The 20,063-nt window shown below is 40.8% G+C and overlaps 1 long non-coding RNA gene across 1 annotated transcript in view; it reads right to left on the reverse strand.

Moving 5' to 3' along the window:
• Positions 1-356: 356 nt before the first annotated feature.
• LOC122453573 overlaps positions 357-20,063 on the reverse strand; it is a 47,884-nt gene continuing 28,177 nt past the window's right edge. The window contains exon 5 of the long non-coding RNA XR_006273108.1: positions 357-1,050. This is a non-coding gene — a long non-coding RNA (uncharacterized LOC122453573). The remainder of the gene's footprint in view (positions 1,051-20,063) is intronic.

The following is a 20,063-nucleotide window of genomic DNA, read 5'->3' on the forward strand; positions in this document are numbered from 1 at the left end:
TATGTCTGTGGACTGTGTGTGTGCTAAACTGGCTTCAGTCGTGTCCCACTCTTTGCAACCCCATGGACTATAGCCCACCAGCTCCCCAGGGTCCATGGGATTCTCCAGGCAAGAATACTGCAGTGGGTTGCCATGCCCTGCTCCAGGGGATCTTCCCTACCCATGGACCGAACCTGAGTCTCTTACACCCTGCACTGGCAGGCAGGTTCTTTACCACTAGCGCCACCTGGGAAGCCCTGTCTGAGGGCTACATAAGGTCAAATAACCTAGAATGTATTGATATTGTACTGGTGTGTTTTGATGCATTATCCTACAGGGAACCATGAGACAAGTTCATGATTCTGTTGGTCTGTCATCTTAGGAAAAGTAATTGGTCACTGGACCAATGATAACTGGAGAAGTGGGCTCCAAACTGGGGGAAGGAAACACCTCCTTCCCATGTCTGGAGCTTGGCAGCGGGCTTGTGCTTGGAGTTGTGGATACCTTTAACCCGCCTCTGGGGTTGGCCTGAGCAGGACAGGGATGGGAGCTACACAGGCATATCTTTGTGGAGGACTCAGAATGGCTCTGAGCCTTGCTGGGTTTGGGGTAAGCTCATCTGGTAGCTCAGGGGTCCCCAACTTTCTTGGCACCAGGGATTGATTTCGTGGAAGGCCATTTTGCCACGGACCAGGAGGCAGAGAGGGTGGTTTCAGGACGATTCAAATGCATTACATTTATCGTGCAGTTTATTTCTATTATAATTATATCAGCTTCCACCTCAGATCATCAGGCATTAGATCCCGGAGGCTGAGGACCGGGGAGCCAAATCCAGCAGCGGTGCTACGACGTCCTTCTCTTCAGTCACTCCCCACGCTTCAGTTAAGCTTGTTAAAGGTGCAGCCTGGTCTCTGAGTGCAGTGAGTTAAGGGGAGGTCTGTTGCACAGCCGAGATGACAGGATACAGAAGGGGGTAGGGTGCTTTGCTCTGAAGTCAAGGAGGTGGGAGCTGCATATTATGAGTGAAAGGGTTTTCCCTGCAAGCCCACTCACAAGGCTGAAAAGAGAAGCCTGAAGAACAGAAGATTAAATCTTACATAAAGTAAGCACAAATACTGAAAGAAATGAAAAAAACAACCACAATAAGTCTGTGGGTCTAGGTGAGAGTCAAATAGTGCCACACATCTGAGTTGGGTCCTAACATAGCACTCTTTTACAGCCCAGTACAAAATGCACATTTGTCACGACAATTCCAAGTTAGCAAGGAAAGGTTTAAGATCACACGAAACTTCACACCCACCATTGAGAAAAATGTTTATGTAATTTGTTAACGTAAAGAAAATCCTTATGATACAGAAGCTTAGCCCTCAGTTACTTAAAATCTAACCTGAGTACTGTGGGTGCTAAGAAACTTGGGGAGTCAGAGAGCTGCCTGTTCAATTCATGGCACTGGTACTCCAGGACATTTCGAAGACAAACACGGTGATTTCCCTGAAAGCATTTGGAGATGTTCCCTGTGTGTTTCTAACAATGCTCTAGCAGCTCATATGAATCTAACAAGCATGAATTTATCTAAATCTTTCTTTATCCTATTTATATTTGTGGACTACGCAACATCTTGAGGATAATGAGTTCCATATGTTTACTACCCACTGTATAAAGTAATGCCATCTTTTATTTGTCTTTAAACTACTTTCATAGAATTTCAATGGATGCCCTGAAACATTCCAGGCTTTGAGATGCTCTCCCTGGAGAGCCACAACTAGCACAGCCAGGACTTTGAGCAGGTAAAGAAAGCCATGCCCTCTGGGCACTCCGGGGGAGGAAGGGGCTCTCCCTTTTTGGAGAGGTGCAAAGCACAGTGAACAGGGTTTCTGTCCCAGCTGGGTCTCTTCCCGGCTCCCTCCCCCTCACCACGCCCTCACCTGGTGCCCTGCTGGGTGCAACTGGTACAGAGCGATACAGCGCTCCTGGGCTTCGTCAAGATTGTACACATTTTGATAAAATCCTTTCTCAGTGATCATCTTTCTAAGGGATCTTAGTCTTTCCATTAATTCTTAATTTAGAGCCTATTGACCCTTCTCTGTCTTTATCCTGGGATATGGTGTTGTGGCAGCCATAAAACAGGGGTCAGAGGAACAGGGCAGTAACGATTCTATTTCCAGGATTTCTAATGATTTCAGTAATCTAGAGAGGCCCATTTTATAATCATAGGTTAGGTTAATTTTCTCAAGACTCACTTGCTGTCTGCTGATGGCCCATGCAGAGAGTTACTATCTACTTTTCTAAGCATTTCCCAAGCTTGATGAGGTATCATTTTGTTTCAGACCTGTATCACCTGTACATGTCCCCTTTCAGATTTCATTCTCTACTTCCTTTCTGTAAATATGTTTAAATCCTAATCAAGAACTATCACAATATAAGGATAATATAATTTTAAGAAAAATACTGAAGATGATGAGTTCACTCCCCTTCTCTTAAAAAGTAATCTTTAAACCTGTTCTCTTTTTTCAGATAAACTCACCAAGCCCAGTGATGGTACTCGGTTGATACTCAGTGAAAGAACGAATGACTAGACTCCCCCCACAGTCAGTCTGGTTTTGCTCCGTTTGTTATATGGAAGCAACCTCTGCTGCAAGCATTTGCAAGTTCCTTCTTCTCCTTGTTCTCAGTGAACACCGAAATCTTGGTGATGTTTGGTTTAGATGCCAGATCACTTCAGCAGTTAAGTCTAATAATAAAATTCAATTCTTCAATTTTCTTTCATCCCAGATCTTTGTCCCCATGTTTAAAATACTTCAAGCATTTCTAAAACTAAAATTTCAATACTATCTATAGATAAAATACATACTTTTCTTCTTCCTACCACAGTAGATATTTTCTGGTGGAGAAATATTCTATACCAACTTCAACTATTAAGAGGTTTTTATCTTGAGCATTTTCTCTTCAATGGAGAATTCTGTTATTTTCACATTGTTTAAAGAAATTCTTAATTAGTACAAAAAACTTTAAAGCACATAAAGTGACCAGTAAAAAGCATCCCCAGATACCTATCATACTGCTTCAGCAATTTTCAATAGCTCTTGAGTTTAATCTAGTATAAAAAAACCACCTTGACTTCTGATGTCACTGCGATGTCTGAAATTCTCAGATTCTTCCTCTTCTTGTGAGGATTTTTATTTTATTCCACAACCTCTTGTGGAAGGTTGAAAATTTATCTGTGTGATCATAAGCTCCCAATACCTCCAGGTATATAATCCACAGAATGACCTGAGCTGTGGACCTAATTCCTAGTCACCAGGTGTTTTGAGTGCCACTCCCCTATTGTTGTTGCCGGCTATTTCTTTTTGCTAATGGAGACAGTTCTCTGAGGGTTTCTCATATTTCTGCCCACCTGTGAGCAAAGCACTGAGGTACCCTTTGTTCCTTTAAAAGGATTTTGTACAGCAAGCAGCCTTGGAAGTGAAGGTAGTTTCTCTCTCTGGAGCAAAGGGCAGGCATACTTCTTGGCATTATAAAAATATCCTGGTTCCCTGAGCTTGGAGTCCTTCTGTAACATGACCTACTGCATGGGCACATGTCACCTGATCCTATTCTCATCCCCCCATGGGAAGTGGGAACTGATATAAAAATGCTGATGCTCAGGTTGTTGCTAGTGCTGTAATAAACCTCATCTTTGACCTAGGAATCTCAAATCTCAGGCTTTCATCATGACGCTATGACAGGCTAACTTTTTGGTTTACAAGGAAGCCAAATGTCAGACCCTTTAGGGTTCTTGAGAGTTTTGGCAATGATGGTGGGATAATGACAAAGACGTGGCTTTCTGAAACAGAAAGCATGAGGGCCTCCCAGGCCAATTAACGGGATGTGAGGAAAGTCCAAGGGAATCAGTATTGAACTGCAAATAGTATGGCCAACTGGGAAATAAATTTTTTTGCTTGTCTTTTTTTTCTTTCTTTCTTTCTTTTTTACTTTATTGCCTACTAAATTGAAGGAATTTGGTAGGTACTTGCAGGCTGAATAATCAGGAAGGAGTTTCAGAGACAGTTCCTGACCAGTGAGTACCCTGCTTGTTGCTAACTCTTCTCTGGGTGAAGGAACTTCCTCACCAACCCAGGGGTCAAACTCTAATCTACCCCATTGTAATAGCCAATAGATGGGAATACAAGACCACCTTGTCTGCCTCCTGAGAAATCTGTATGCAGGACAAGAAGCAACAGTTAGAACTGGACATGGAACAATGGACTGGTTCAAAATTGGGAAAAGAGTACTCAGGGTTGTATATTATTACCCTACTTATTTAACTTATATGCAGAGTACATCATGAGAAATGCTAGGCTGGATGAAACAGGAATCAAGATTGCTGGGAGAAATATCAACAACCTCAGATATGCAGATGATACCACTCTAAGGGCAGAAAGTGAAGAAGAACTAAAGAGCCTCTTGATGAGAGTGAAAAAGGAGAGTGAAAAAGCTGACTTAAAACTCAGTATTCAAAACACTAAGATCATGGCATCTGGTCCCATCACTTCATGACAGAGATGGGGAAAAGGTAGAAACAGAGGCAGATTTTATTTTCTTGGGCTCCAAAATCACTGTGGATGGTGACTATAGCTATGAAATTAAAATATGCTTGCTCCTTGAAAGAAAAGCTATGACAAACCTAGACAACATATTCAAAGCAGAGACATTACTTTGCAGACAAAGGTATGAATAGTCAAAGCTATGGTTTTTCCAGTAGTAAAAATGTAAAGATGTGAGAGTTGGACCATAAAGAAGGCTGAGCACTGAAGAATTGTTGTTTTTGAATTATGGTGCTGGAGAAGACTCTTGAGAGTCCCTTCCTCAGCAAGGAGATCAAACCAGTCAATCCTAAAGGAAATCAACCCTGAATATTCATTGGAAGGACTGATGCTGATGCTGAAGCTCCAACACTTTGGCCACCTGATGTGAAGAGCCAACTCAATGGAAAAGACTCTGATGCTGGGAAAGATTGAGGGCAAGAGGAGAAGGGGGCGGAAGAGGTTGAGATGTTTAGATAGCATCACCGATACAATGGACATGAATTTGAGCAAACTGGGAGATAGTAAAAGGACAGGGAAGCCTGGCGTGCTGCAATTCATAGGGTCACACAGTTGGACATGACTTAGTGAACTGAATAACAACAACACTAAGATTCATCTCGGTTGGCAGAATGTTCCACTTGCATTCAGACAAGTTACAGGGACCCATATCCATACTGAGCATGAAAGGAAGAAAAACTGCTATCATTATGGGCAAAAACCAGACAGTTATAGAGCTTTGGCTGATTTGCTTAGGAGTTGAGGACGTGGAGTGTGTAATGCTTATTAAGGAAGAATGACAACTAGGCTTTCTCACAACTCAAATCCTCCTGCAACCTCTAATGCTAACTTTCGATCCATTTGGAGATGACAGTAAAAGTCTCAAACTTTTTCTGCAATGGTTTCTGGCTTCTATAAGAGAGCACTGGCCTTCATGGGGACATTTTTTTTCTGACACAAACAAACTCCATGGGAAACCATAGATGTGGCATTGACAACGAACCAGTACTCTGGAGTGGGTATCTAATGTTGATGAATGAGGAAATGATGTCCTCCTACCTCTTCAGACCTCAGCCACACTGGGGAGAAACAGTTAGAGATGGGGGTCAATATTTCCCTATCCCTAAGGAGGGTTGAAGGCCATACACATCTATCTCAGTAAGCTGGGAATCTCGGAGTGAATCAAACTTTACGGCTCTGTTAAACACAGGAGTCTGAGACACTGTTCTACCTGGACATGTGGGAGGAAAATGCACACAGATTCAGCCAATGGGGTTTGGGCAGCGTTCACAGAGGGGAAGGAGAAGCTAGTCTGACTTTGTGGGTGGGGCACTTTGAGTCGATTCAATGTATAGATGTTGCTGCTTTTACATCTTTATGTCAATAAGAATTGATGCTTTTACTTCCCTCTCTCATAAGTGCCAGAGAGGAGTCTCCACAATTGAGAAGAGCTGCCTGTAGAGAATGCTAATAAGACGTGAGCAGTTTTAGTGGTGCTGAGGGGACTCTGGTATCACTGGAGAAGCACTTAACACATATGGAGCCCTTGCCACACAGATGAGACTGATGCTGATCTTCAAGTGCCAGTGGTGTGGGCGCCTTAGTCTGTAATGTGCCACCAACCTGTAAAATGGATTCGGGTGCAGTCACAGCGTCTAGCAAAGTTGATGCTGTGGGGCAACACTGCTTTCAGTTGCCAGGACATTTTTCAGCATTTAGTGAGTGCCTCTACCCTCTGATGTCCAAAGGTTTCAATACATAAGTCAGTAGTCCCCAACCTTTTTGGCACCAGGGATAAGTTTCACTGAAGACAATTTTTCCACGGACAGGGGCGGGGCTGGGGGGGAGAGGGCTGGGGGGGCAGGCCAGGGGGATGGTTTCAGGATGATTCAAGTGCATCACATTTATTGTGCAATTTATTTCTATTCTTATCACATCAGCTCCACCTCAGATCATCAGGCATTAGATCTTGGAGGGTGGGGACCCCTGTTATACATGATGCCTTGTCAATGGGCAAGTCAGAAGCCTCAGGTCAACTACTCTTATTGCAGTATATCATATCCCTATTGACAGAAGTGGCAATTTTATTGATAAAGTGGCAATTTATTGATAAATCCGGACAAAAATTTAGGAGTCTGATGACCAATTAAAGTTTCTTGAAACAATGAGGGTAGATTAACAATACTCAGTATCTCCGGCAGAATAAAACAAAAGAAAAGAAAAAACCTGCTGTCTCTTTGCCCTTCTATCACCAAAAAGGTGGCCCATATGGGACAGTTTGAGTATTGGAGATACTATCTGCCTCACCTGGGGATTCTATCTGGTTCTTTACATGAGCTAACTTGCAAATTGGCATCCTTTGGATGAGGCCCAAACCAAGAGACTGCATTGGAAGCTGTATGGAAAGTCATTGAAATAACACACTCTCTAATCTGGAGGCCCAAATCTCTAATGACCCCTCTGAGTTACAAAATTCTGTGACTAATGGTTTTGTTGACTGCAGCCTCTAGCAAAAGGAGGCTGTCTCCACCCAGGGATGCTCCAGTGGGGTTTTAGATTCATTATGTGCCTGATGCAACTACCAAAGATCTTCTTTTTAAAAAGTAGCTATTAGCTTGCTACTGTGCTCTTATCAAAACTGAATGCCTGACCCATGGAAACCTTGTGACTCTCTGATGGGATAGTCCTATTTTGGGTGAGTCAACTCAGATTCAATGACTAACAGAGGGGGATAGTCCCAATAAGTTTCACTTGTCAAATGAAAACAGCACCTTCAAGAACACAACCAGCTTGGCCTCCACAGCACCTAGATTTTACATATAGAAGTGGTACCTTCTATAAAAAAAAGACGCTATTTTTAAAGGAAACTTCATATATATATTTTATAATTTTTGTGACTTTGTTTTTTGTTGTTGTTGTTTGTTTTGGTTTTTTTGTTGTTGTTTTTAATATTGTAGTTTTGAGAATCTAACCTCTACTCTAGATTTTTAATCTTTCCTTTTTGGTATTTGTTATCAACTTTGTACCTTTAAGAACCCAATCTCAGTACCCATTTTTACTTGGGAGCGAGATCACTGGCCTGATTGCTCTCTCCCCCTTTTGACTCTCCTTTTTCTCCACCAGGTTGCCTCTATCTCCCCCCACCCCCTTTTCTTCTCTACCCAACTTGGTGAATCGCTTTGTGTGTTCCAGGCTGTGGAGAACACTTAGGGAACTGATTACTGGCTGGATCTGTCTCTCTCCTTTTGATTCCCCCTTTTATCCTCCTGGCCACCTCTGTCTCCTTCCTCCCTCTTCTCCTCTCCGTGTAACTCTGTGAACATCTCTGAGGGGTACAGACTGTGGAGAGCATATAGGGAAGTCATTACTGGCTAGCTTGTTCTCTCCCCTTTTGATTTCCCCTCGTCTCCTAGTCACCTCTATCTCCCTCGCCCTCTTCTCTTCTCCATGTAACTCTGTGTACCTCTCCAGGTGTCCCTCACTGTGGAGAAACTTCATCATTAACCTAGATGTTTTATCATCGGTGCTATATAGATGAAGAAGGCTTGAGGCTACTGTAAGAATGAGACTGAAAACCAGAGGCAGGAGGCTTAAGTCCAAATCCTGAGAACACCAGGGAACTCCTGACTCCAGGGAACATTAATCGATAGGAGCTCATCAAACGCCTCCATACCGACACTGAAACCAAGCACCACCCAAGGGCCAACAAGAGCCAGAGCAAGACATACCAGGCTAATTCTCCAGCAACACAGGAACATAGCCCTGAGCCTCAATATACAGGCTGCCCAAAGTCACACCAAACCCACTGACATCTCAAAACTCACAACTGGACACTCCATTGCACTCCAGAGAGAAGAAATCCAGCTCCATCCACCAAAACACAGACACAAGCTTCCCTAACCAGAAAACGTTGACAAGCCACCTGTCCAACCCAACCCACAGTGAGGAACCTCCACAATAAAGAGGAACCACCAGACTGAACTGCCAGAATACAGAAAGGCCACCCAAACACAGCAATGTAAACAAGATGAAAAGGAAGAGAAATACCAAGCAGGTAAAGGAACATGATAAATGCCCACCAAACCAAACAAAAGAGGAAGAGATAGGGAATCTACCTGATAAAGAATTCTGAATAATGACAGGGAAAATGATCCAAAATCTTGAAAACAAATTGGAGTTACAGATAAATAGCCTGGAGAAAAGGATCGAGAAGATGCAAGAAAGGTTTAACAAGGACCTAGAAGAAATAAAAAAGAATCAATATATAATGAATAATGCAATAAATGAGATCAAAAACACTATGGAGGGAACCAACAGTAGAATAACGGAGGCAGAAGATAGGATAAGTGAGGTTGAAGATAGAATGGTAGAAATAAATGAAACAGAGAGGAAAAAGAAAAAAGAAGGAAAAGAAATGAGGACAACCTTAGAGACCTCTGGGACAATGTTAAACACCCCAACATTCGAATCATAGGAGTCCCAGAAGAAGAAGACAAAAAGAAAGGCCATGAGAAAATACTTGAGGAGATAATAGTTGAAAACTTCCCTAAAATGGAGAAGGAAATAATCACTCAAGTCCAAGAAACCCAGAGAGTCCCAAACAGGATAAATCCAAGGCGAAACACCCCAAGACACATACTAATCAAATTAACAAAGATCAAACACAAAGAACAAATATTAAAAGCAGCAAGGAAAAAACAACAAATAACACAGAAGGGGATTCCCATAAGGATAACAGCTGATCTTTCAATAGAAACTCTTCAGGCCAGAAGGGAATGGCAGGGCATACTTAAAGTGATGAAAGAAAATAACCTACAGCCCAGATTACTGTACCCAGCAAGGATCTCATTCAAATATGAAGGAGAAATCAAAAGCTTTACAGACAAGCAAAAGCTGAGAGAATTCAGCACCACCAAACTACCTCTCCAAAAAATGCTAAAGGATCTTCTCTAGACAGGAAACACAGAAAGGGTGTATAAACGTGAATGCAAAACAATAAAGTAAATGGCAACGGGATAATACTTATCAATAATTAGCTTAAATGTAAATGGGCTGAATACCCCAACCAAAAGACAAAGACTGGCTGAACGGATACAAAAACAAGACCCCTATGTATGTTGTCTACAAGAGACCCACCTCGAAACAAGGGACACATACAGACTGAAAGTGAAGGGCTGGAAAAAGATATTCCATGCAAATAGAAGCCAAAAGAAAGCAGGAGTAGCAATACTCATATCAGATAAAATAGACTTTAAAACAAAGGCTGTGAAAAGAGACAAAGATGGACACTACATAATGATCAAAGGATCAATCCAAGAAGAAAATATAACAATCATAAATATATATGCACCCAACATAGGAGCACCACAATATGTAAGACAAATGCTAACAAGTATGAAAGGGGAAATTAACAATAACACAATAATAGTAGGAGACTTTAATACCCACTCACACCTATGGATAGATCAGAAAATTAACAAGGAAACACAAACTTCAAATGATACAATAGACCAGTTAGACCTAATTGATATCTATAGGACATTTCACCCCAAAACAATGAATTTCACCTTTTTCTCAAGCACACACGGGACCTTCTCCAGGATAGATCACATCCTGGGCCATAAATCTAGCCTTGGTAAATTCAAAAAAATTGAGATCATTCCAAGCATCTTTTCTGACCACAATGCAGTAAGATTACATGTCAATTACAGGAGAAAAACTATTAAAAATTCCAACATGTGGAGGCTGAACAACATGCTACTGAATAACTAACAAATCACAATATCAAAATATGCATAGAAATGAATGAAAATGAAAACACAACAACATAAAACCTGTACTGCACTGTAAAAGCAGTGCTAAAGGGAAGGTTCATAGCAATACAGGCTTACCTCAAGAAACAAGAAAAAAGTCAAATAAATAACCTAACTCTACACCTAATGCAACTTGAAAAGGAAGAAATTATGAACCCCAGGGTTAGTAGAAGGAAAGAAATCTTAAAAATTAGGGCAGAAATAAATGCAAAAGAAACTAAAGAGACCACAGCAAAAATCAACAAAACCAAAAGCTGGTTCTTTGAGAAGATAAATAAAATTGACAAACCTTTAGCCAGACTTGTCAAGAAACAAAGCGAGAAAATTCAAATCAACAAAATTAGAAATGAAAATGGAGAGATCACAACAGACAACACTGAAATACAAAGGATCATAAGAGACTATTATTAGCAACTATATGCAAATAAAATGGACAACTTGGAAGAAATGGACAGATTCTTAGAAAAGTACAACTTTCCAAAATTGAACCAGGAAGAAATAGAAAATCTTAACAGACCCATCACAAGCACAGAAATTGAAACTGTAATCAGAAATCTTCCAACAAACAAAAGCCCAGGACCAGACGGCTTCACAGCTGAATTCTACCAAAAATTTAGAGAAGACCTAACACCTATCCTACTCAAACTCTTCCAGAAAATTGCAGAAGAAGGCAAACTTCCAAACTCATTCTGTGAGGCCACCATGACCCCAATACCAAAACCTGACAAAGATGCCACAAAAAAAGAAAACTACAGGCCAATATCACTGATGAACACAGATGCAAAACTCCCTAACATAATTCTAGCAAACAGAATCCAACAACATATTAAAAAGATCATACATCATGACCAAGTGGGCTTTATCCCAGGGATGCAAGGATTCTTCAATATCCGCAAATCAATCAATGTAATACACCACATTAACAAATTGAAAAATAAAAACCATATGATTATCTCAATAGATGCAGAGAAAGCCTTTGACAAAATTCAACATCCATTTATGATAAAAACCCTCCAGAAAGCAGGAATAGAAGGAACATACCTCAACATAATAAAAGCCATATATGACAAACCCTCAGCAAACATTATCCTCAATGGTGAAAAATTGAAAGCATTTCCCTTAAAGTCAGGAACAAGACAAGAGTGCCCACTCTCACCACTACTATTCAACATAGTTTTGGAAGTTTTGGCCACAGCAATCAGAACAGAAAAAGAAGTAAAAGGAATCCAGATAGTAAAAGAAGAAGTGAAACTCTCACTGTTTGCAGATGACATGATCCTCTACATAGAAAATCCTAAAGACTCTACCAGAAAATTACTAGAGCTAATCAATGAAAATAGTAAAGTTGCAGGATAAAATTAACACACAGAAATCCCTTGCATTCCTATACACTAACAAAGAGAAAACAGAAAGAGAAATTAAGGAAACTATTCCATTCACCATTGCAATGAAAAAAATAAAATACTTAGGAATATATCTACCTAAAGAAACAAAAGACCTGTACATAGAAAACTATAAAACACTGATGAAATAAATCAAAGAGGACACAAATAGATGGAGAAATATAACATGTTCATGGATTGGAAGAATCAATATAGTGAAAATGAGTATAGGACCCAAAGCAATCTATAGATTCAATGCAATCCCCATCAAGCTACAAATGGTATTTTTCAGAACTAGAACAAATAATTTCACAATTTGTATGGAAATACAAAAAACCTTGAATAGCCAAAGCAATCCTGAGAAAGAAGAATGGGACTGGAGGAAACAACCTGCCTGACTTCAGACTCTACTACAAAGCCACAGTCATCAAGACAGTACAGTACTGGCACGAAGACAGAAATACAGATCAATGGAACAAAACAGAAAGCCCAGAGATAAATCCACGCACCTATGGACACCTTATCTTTGACAAAGGAGGCAAGAATATACAATGGAGAAAAGACAATCTCTTTAACAAGTGGTGCTGGGAAAACTGGTCAGGCACTTGTAAAAGAATGAAACTAGAACACTTTATAACACCATACACAAAAACAAACTCAAAATGGATTAAAGATCTAAACGTAAGACCAGAAACTATTAAACTAGAGGAACTCAAAGGCAAAACACTCTCCGACATAAACCACAGCAGGATCCTCTATGACCTACCTCCCAGAATATTGGAAATAAAAGCAAAAATAAACAAATGGGACCTAATTAAAATTAAAAGTTTCTGCACAACAAAGGAAACTATAAGCAAGGTGAAAAGACAGCCTTCAGAATGGGAGAGAACAATAGCAAATGAAACACCGGACAAAGAATTAATCTCAAAAATATACAAGCAACTCCTGCAGCTCAATTCCAGAAAAATAAAAGACCCAATCAAAAAATGGGCCAAAGAACTAAATAGACATTTCTCCAAAGAAGACATACAAATGGCTGACAAACACATGAAAAGATGCTCAACATCACTCATTATCAGAGAAATGTAAATCAAAACCACAATGAGGTACCATTACATGCCAGTCAGAATGGCTGCTATCCAAAAGTCTACAAGCAATAAATGCTGGAGAGGGTGTGGAGAAAAGGGAACCCTCTTAACACTGTCGGTGGGAATGCAAACCAGTACAGCCGCTATGGAGGACAGTGTGGAGATTCCCTAAAAAACTGGAAATAGAACTGCCCTGTGACCCAGCAATCCCACTCCTGGGCATACACATTGAGGAAACCAGATCTGAAAGAGACATGAGTACCCCCAGTGTTCATCACAGCACTGTTTATAATAGCCAGGACATGTAAGCAACCTAGATGCCCATCAGCAGACAAATGGATAAGAAAGCTGTGGTACATATACACAATGGAATATTACTCAGCCATTAAAAAGAATACATTTGAATCAGTTCTAATGAGGTGGATGAAACTGGAGCCTATTATACAGAGTGAAGTAAGCCAGAAAAAAAAAAAAATCAATACAGTATACTAACGCATATATATGGAATTTAGAAAGATGGTAACGATAACCCTGTATGTGAGACAGCAAGAGAGACACAGATGTATTGAACAGTTTTTTGGACTCTGTGGGAGAGGGCGAGGGTGGGATGATATGGGAGAATGGCATTGAAACATGTAAATTATCATATGTGAAACAAATCGCCAGTCCAGGTTTGATGCATGATACAGGATGCTCGGGGCTGGTGCACTGGGATGACCCAGAGGGATGGGATGGGGAGGGAGGTGTGAGGGGGGTTCAGGATGGGGAACACATGTACACCCATGGCTGATTCAAGTCAATGTATGGCAAAACCAATACAATGTTGTAAAGTAAAATAAATTAATTAATTAATTAAAAAAATAAACAGCACCCTCTGCCCGCAGCACTAAAAAGAAAGAAAGAAAGAAAGCTGTGGTACGTATAGACAATGTAATATTTAGTCAGTCAGTCAGTTCAGTCGCTCAGTCGTGTCCGACTCTTTGCGACCCCATGAATCACAGCACGCCAGGCCTCCCTGTCCATCACCAACTCCCGGAGTTTACTCAAACTCATGCCCATTGAGTCGGTGATGCCATCCAGCCATCTTATCCTCTGTCGTCCCCTTCTCCTCCTGCCCCCAATCCCTCCCAGCATCAGGGTCTTTTCCAATGAGTCAACTCTTCGCATGAGGTGGCCAAAGTATTGGAGTTTCAGCTTCAGCATCAGTCCTTCCAATGAACACCCAGGGCTGATCTCCTTTAGGAGGGACTGACTAGTTGGATCTCCTTGCAGTCCAAGGGACTCTCAAGAGTCTTCTCCAACACCATAGTTCAAAAGCATCAATTTTTTGGCACTCAGCTTTCCTCACAGTCCAACTCTCACATCCATACATGACCATTGGAAAAACCATGGCCTTGACCAGATGGACCTTTGTTGGCAAAGTAATGTCTCTGCTTTTTAATATGCTATCTAGGTTGGTCATAACTTTCCTTCCAAGGAGTAAGCGTCTTTTATTTTCATGGCTGCAATCACCATCTGCAGTGATTTTGGAATCCCCAAAAATAAAGTCTGACACTGTTTCCACTGTCTCCCCATCTATTTCCCATGAAGTGATGGGACCAGATGCCATGATCTTAGTTTTCTGAAAGTTCAGCTTTAAGCCAACTTGTTCACTCTCCTTTCACTTTCATCAAGAGACTCTTTAGTTCTTCTTCACTTTCTGCCATAAGGGTGGTGTCATCTGCATATCTGAGGTTATTGATATTTCTTCTGGCAATCTTGATTCCAGCTTGTGCTTCTTCCAGCCCAGCGTTTCTCATGATGTACTCTGCATATAAGTACTCAGCCATTAAAAAATACATTTGAATCAGTTCTAATGAGGTGGATGAAACTGGAGCCTATTATACACAGTGAAGTAAGCCAGAAAGAAAAACACCAATACAGTATACTAACGCATATATATGGAATTTAGAAAGATGGTAACGATAACCCTGTATGAGAGACAGCAAGAGAGACACAGATGTATTGAACAGTCTTTTGGACTCATTGGGAGAGGGCGAGGGTGGGATGATATGGGAGAATGGCACTGAAACAATGTAAATTATCATATGTGAAACGAATCCCCAGTCCAGGTTTGATGCATGAGATAAGGTGCTCAGGGCTGATGCACTGGGGTGACCCAGAGGGATGGAATGGGGAGGGAGGTGTGAAGGGGGTTCAGGATGGGGAACACATGTACACCCATGGAGGATTCAAGTCAATGTATGGCAAAACCAATACAATATTGTAAAGTAAAATAAATAAATTAATTAATTAAAATAAAATTTTTAAAAATGTCGTTTTGAAGTGTTGTCTTCTCTTATTCTATGCAACATCAAGAAAACATTTCTCCACTGGATTGTGATATGTGACAAAAAGTGGATTTTATATGACAACTGGCAACGACCAGCTCAGTGGCTGAACCAAGAAGAAGCTCCAAAGCACTTCCCAAAGCCAAACTTGCACCAAAAAAAGGTCATAGTTGCTGTTTAGTGGTCTGCTGCTGGTCTGATCCACTACAGCTTTCTGAATCCTGATGAAACCATTACATCTGAGAAGTATGTTCAGCAAACTGATAACTGCAATGCCTATAGCCAGCATTGATCAACAGAAAGGGTCCAATTCTTCTCCATGACAGTGCCAATTGCATATTGCAAAACCAACATGTCAAAAGTTGAATAAATCAGGCTATGAAGTTTTGCCTCATCCGCCATATTTGCCTGATGCTAACCAACTACTTCTTCAAATATCTTGACAACTTTTTGCAGGGAAAAGCCTTCCACAACCAGCAGAATACAGAAAATGCTTTCCAAGAGTTCATCGACTCCTGAAGCGCAGATTTTTATGTTACAAGAATAAGCAAACTTATTTCTTGGTGGCAAAAATGTTTTGATTGTAATGGTTCCAATTTTGATTAATAAAGATGTGTTTGAGACTACTGTGGCCCTTGAAACTAATCCAGGTGAAGTTTTTGACTCTCTGGACCATCTACAGTCTGACAACAGTGTGCTTTTTACCACAAGCCACTCAACAATGGGCCGACAGTCAAGGTATCTGACGGACCTTCCATGCTTCCTGCCACCCACAGGCATCTGGTATTGTTAAACTCTGAAATGGGCTCCTAGATAATTGACTCAACAATATTTCCTACTCTACTTCCCTCACCTCCTCCTGGTCCACACATTTCAGGAAGATAATTAGATCACTAAATGCAACTCTCCCCAGAAAGGGATTACTTTCTCTCAGTTTCCTTCCAGGATAATGATTAGGATGAAAGGGGTAGGAAGTTATTAGGACTTTTGGGCTTCCCATGTGGTGCAGTGGTAAAGAATTCACCTGCCAATGCAGGAAATGCAAAAGAATGGTTCGATCCCTGGGTCAGGAAGATCCCTTGGAGTTGGGCATGGCAACCCCCTCCAGTATTCCTGCCTGGAAAATCACGGACAGAGGAGCGTGGAGGGCTACAGTCCATAGGATCACAAAGAGTTGGATACAACTGAGCATGTGCACACACACACAGGGTCCTAATTAAAAATTTTAGGACTCTTCCCTGACCATTCCCAGGTAAGATGCTTTTACTTTTCTCCTAATGGCAACCCCAGGCCAAAACAGTTGGTTCGCCCACTACTGCTATGAATAATAAACTGTCCTTTGTCTCTGGTTTCTTCTTTTCTTATTTCTTCTACCAGAACACCTGAAACTATGGCAGGCTAACTTGTCAGCTCGCAGAGCACAGTATCAGACTCTTCAGACTTCTTGACACCACGCCAGCACTGAACAGCAATCACAGCGCAGAGCTCTACAGAAATGAGGCCGACTTTCTAACTTACTTCCTCGTGTTGTCAAACTGAGAGTGACAACTCTGTTACATGCTCTTGTGGACTCAGCAAGATTGTACAAAGGACATTTTGACAAAAAAATGAAAATGAGTAGGATCCAGGCACTACTTGTTCCTTTTGCATTACCATGCAGGGGAAGAAACCGTGTATTTTCTTTGCCAGTTGCCGTCACGTATATTGGGCCCAGGGTGTGATTACCCATGGGAGAGTGTGCCTCTTAAGGACCTTTCCTCAGTGGCCACACAATGTGTACAACAAAGAACCTAATTACAGTGAAGATTGTATGCAGCACAACTCAGGGTGGCCTAATTAAATCTCGTATCATGGCTGACAGCTGTGAATTTGTTTAAAGAATTTGTTGTGAAAGCTCCTCTGATGTTTACTATTGTTGTTCAGACTTCATGCAGTGAGATACTGATACTGGAGGGTTAATGCTAGCTCTCACTGTGTGTATGGATGTGTGTGTGTGCACATGGACTGCCTTTCAGAACCTTTTAATACATTAAATCAAGGCAGAGGGAGAGAGCTCTTTTCTCATTTACTGAGAAAGGTTTCTGCAGTTACCATAAAACACAACTTCAAGAGGCCTTTGTTTATACTACCTGACGTGTAACAATTCTGACACGCAGTGCTTCGCGTGTTTTCACACATGTGTGACAGCTGCTAACTCATGGAAACCTTGAGGCTTTCCTCAAGGCTTAGGGGCCTGGGTTGAAGATAACTCAAAGACAGACCTGAGAATGGTCATGGACAACTGGATGATGATACATCATTGCTGCTGGGGAATCTGTTGATGCTTCAGTAAACATTCATTAGGTACCTGCTATCTGCAGGTATTGAATGAGACACGAAGAATACACAGATGTCAAAATGTTTGCCTAAATGTTTGGTGTAAAGCTGTCAGTCTATGGGAGGCAACCATGAATAGGTCTGTAAACCAATAATTACTCTACGTATAAGATATATAAGATGTTAAATGGGGGCTTCCCTGGTGGCTCAGCAGTAAAGAATCCACCTGCCAAAGCAGGAGACACAGGTTCAGTCCCTGATCCGGGAAGTTCTCACATGCCAAGGAGCAACGAAGCCCCTTCGCCACTGCATTGAGACTGTGCTCTAGAGCCTGGGAGCTGGAACTGCTGAAGCACGCGTGCCCTAGAGCTTGTGCTACACAGCAAGAAAAGCCATGCAACAAGAAGCCCATGCACTGCAACTATACAGTGGCTCCCACTTGCCACAACCAGAGAAAAGCCTGTGCAGCAACGAAGGCCCAGAACAGCCAAAAATAAATAAATATAAACAAAATTAAAAAAAATTTTTTTAAGATGTTACATGGGAATACAGAGGAGAAAATGATTAATTGCGCCTGGGATTAAAAAAGAAAATTGAGAGTAGAAAGTGGTTTTGGGGTCTACTACTACATTTGGGACTGGTGCATACAACCCTGCATTCTCTGCTCTGTGAGGCTCAGACACTACAGAGGTGCAGACAGAAAGGCAAGCTTTGGAGCCACATAGCTCTGGGTTTGAATTTTAGCTCAATGATTAACAACCAGTTATCAGTTATATGATTGAGTAAGGAATTTATTAACCTCTGTCAAACCAGGTTTCTTTATTGTTAAAATAGGAATGGTGCTTAACACTCTGACATAAATTGTAGCAATATTTTCTTTGAGCAGTCTCCCAAGGCAAAACAAATAAAAGCAAAAATAAGCACGTGGGACCTAATCAAATTTAAAAGCTTTTGCACAGCAAAGGAAATTCATTTAAAAAAAAATGAAAAAACCTGGGGGATGGGAGAAAAATATTTGCAAATGATGCTACCAACAAGAACTTAATATTCCAAATATACAGACAGTGCATACAGTACAATATTGAAAATACAAACAACCCTATTAAAAAATGGGCAGAAGACCTAAACAGACATTTTTCCAAAGAAGACATACAGATGCCCAACACACACATGAAGAGAAGCTTGACATCACAAATTATTACAGAAATGCAAATCAAAGCTACATTGAGATAGCTCCTCACACTGGTCAGAACGGCCATCATTGAAGAGCCTACAAATAATAACTGCTGGAGAGGGTGTGAAGAAAAGAGAGTCCTCCTACACTGTTGGAGGGAATGTAAACTGGTGCAGCCACTATGGAGAACAGTATAGAGATTCCTTAAAATCCTAAAAACAGAGCTATAATACAATCCAGCAATCCTAGTCCCGGGTATATATCTGGAAAAAACAAAAACTGTAATTAAAAAAGATAAATGCACACCAGGTGTTATAGTGGCACCATTGACAATAGACAAGACACACAAACAATCCAAGTGCCCATCAAGAGATCACTGGATTAAGAAGATGTAGCATATATATATTAATATATATAAAATATATACACACACCATGGAATATTACTCAGCCATAAAAAAGAATGAAATACTGCCATCTGCAGCAACATGGATGAACAGAGAGAATATTATGCTTAGTGAAGCAACTCAGAGAAAGATAAATAAGATATCACTTATATTTTGAATCTAAAAAATAATACAAATAAATGTATATACAAAACAGAAACAGACTCAGAGACATAGAAAAAAAGAGGAAAGAAAAAGAAAAGGAAAGAGAGGGAGGAGAAGGAAGGGAGGGACAAATTAAAGAGTATGGGATATGATATTGTTTATATGTGGAATCTAAAAAAAAGTACAAATGAATTTATTTACAAAATAGAAACCGTTACATACATCACAAACTTACGGTCATCAGTGGGTAAGCAGGGGGTAAACCAGGAGAGTGAAATTGCCACATACACACCGTGCCGGGCTGCACTTAGTCGCTCGTTGTGCCCGACTCTTGGCGACCCCCGGGAGTGTAGCCCGCCAGGCCTCTCTGTCCATGGGGATTCTCCAGGCAGGAATACTGAAGTGGATTGCCACGCCCTCCTCGCCATATACACACTACTATATATAAAATAGATAACCAATAAGGACCTATTATATAGCATAGGAAACTCTACTCAATACTCTGTAATGATCTATATGGGAAAAGAATCTGAAAAAGAGTGGATATGTGTGTGTGTGTGTGTGTGTGTGTGTGTGTGTGTGTGTACATAAATCACACATATATATTACATATATATATTCACTTCACTGTATATCTGAAACTAACATAATATTGTAAATCAACTATATTCCAATAAAAATTAAAAAGCACTTTTAAAAATATGAGATTAACAGATACAAACTACTACACATAAAATAAAATAAATGAGCAACAAAGACTTACTGAAGAGCACTGGGAACTACAATCATTATCTTGCAATAACTTTTAATGGAATATAAGGTGAAGAATGTAACTGAATCACTTTGCTGTGTACCTGAAACTATACGTA

Source organism: Cervus canadensis, chromosome 15 (genome assembly GCF_019320065.1).
Source record: "Cervus canadensis isolate Bull #8, Minnesota chromosome 15, ASM1932006v1, whole genome shotgun sequence".
In the NCBI taxonomy this organism is placed as follows: domain Eukaryota; kingdom Metazoa; phylum Chordata; class Mammalia; order Artiodactyla; family Cervidae; genus Cervus; species Cervus canadensis.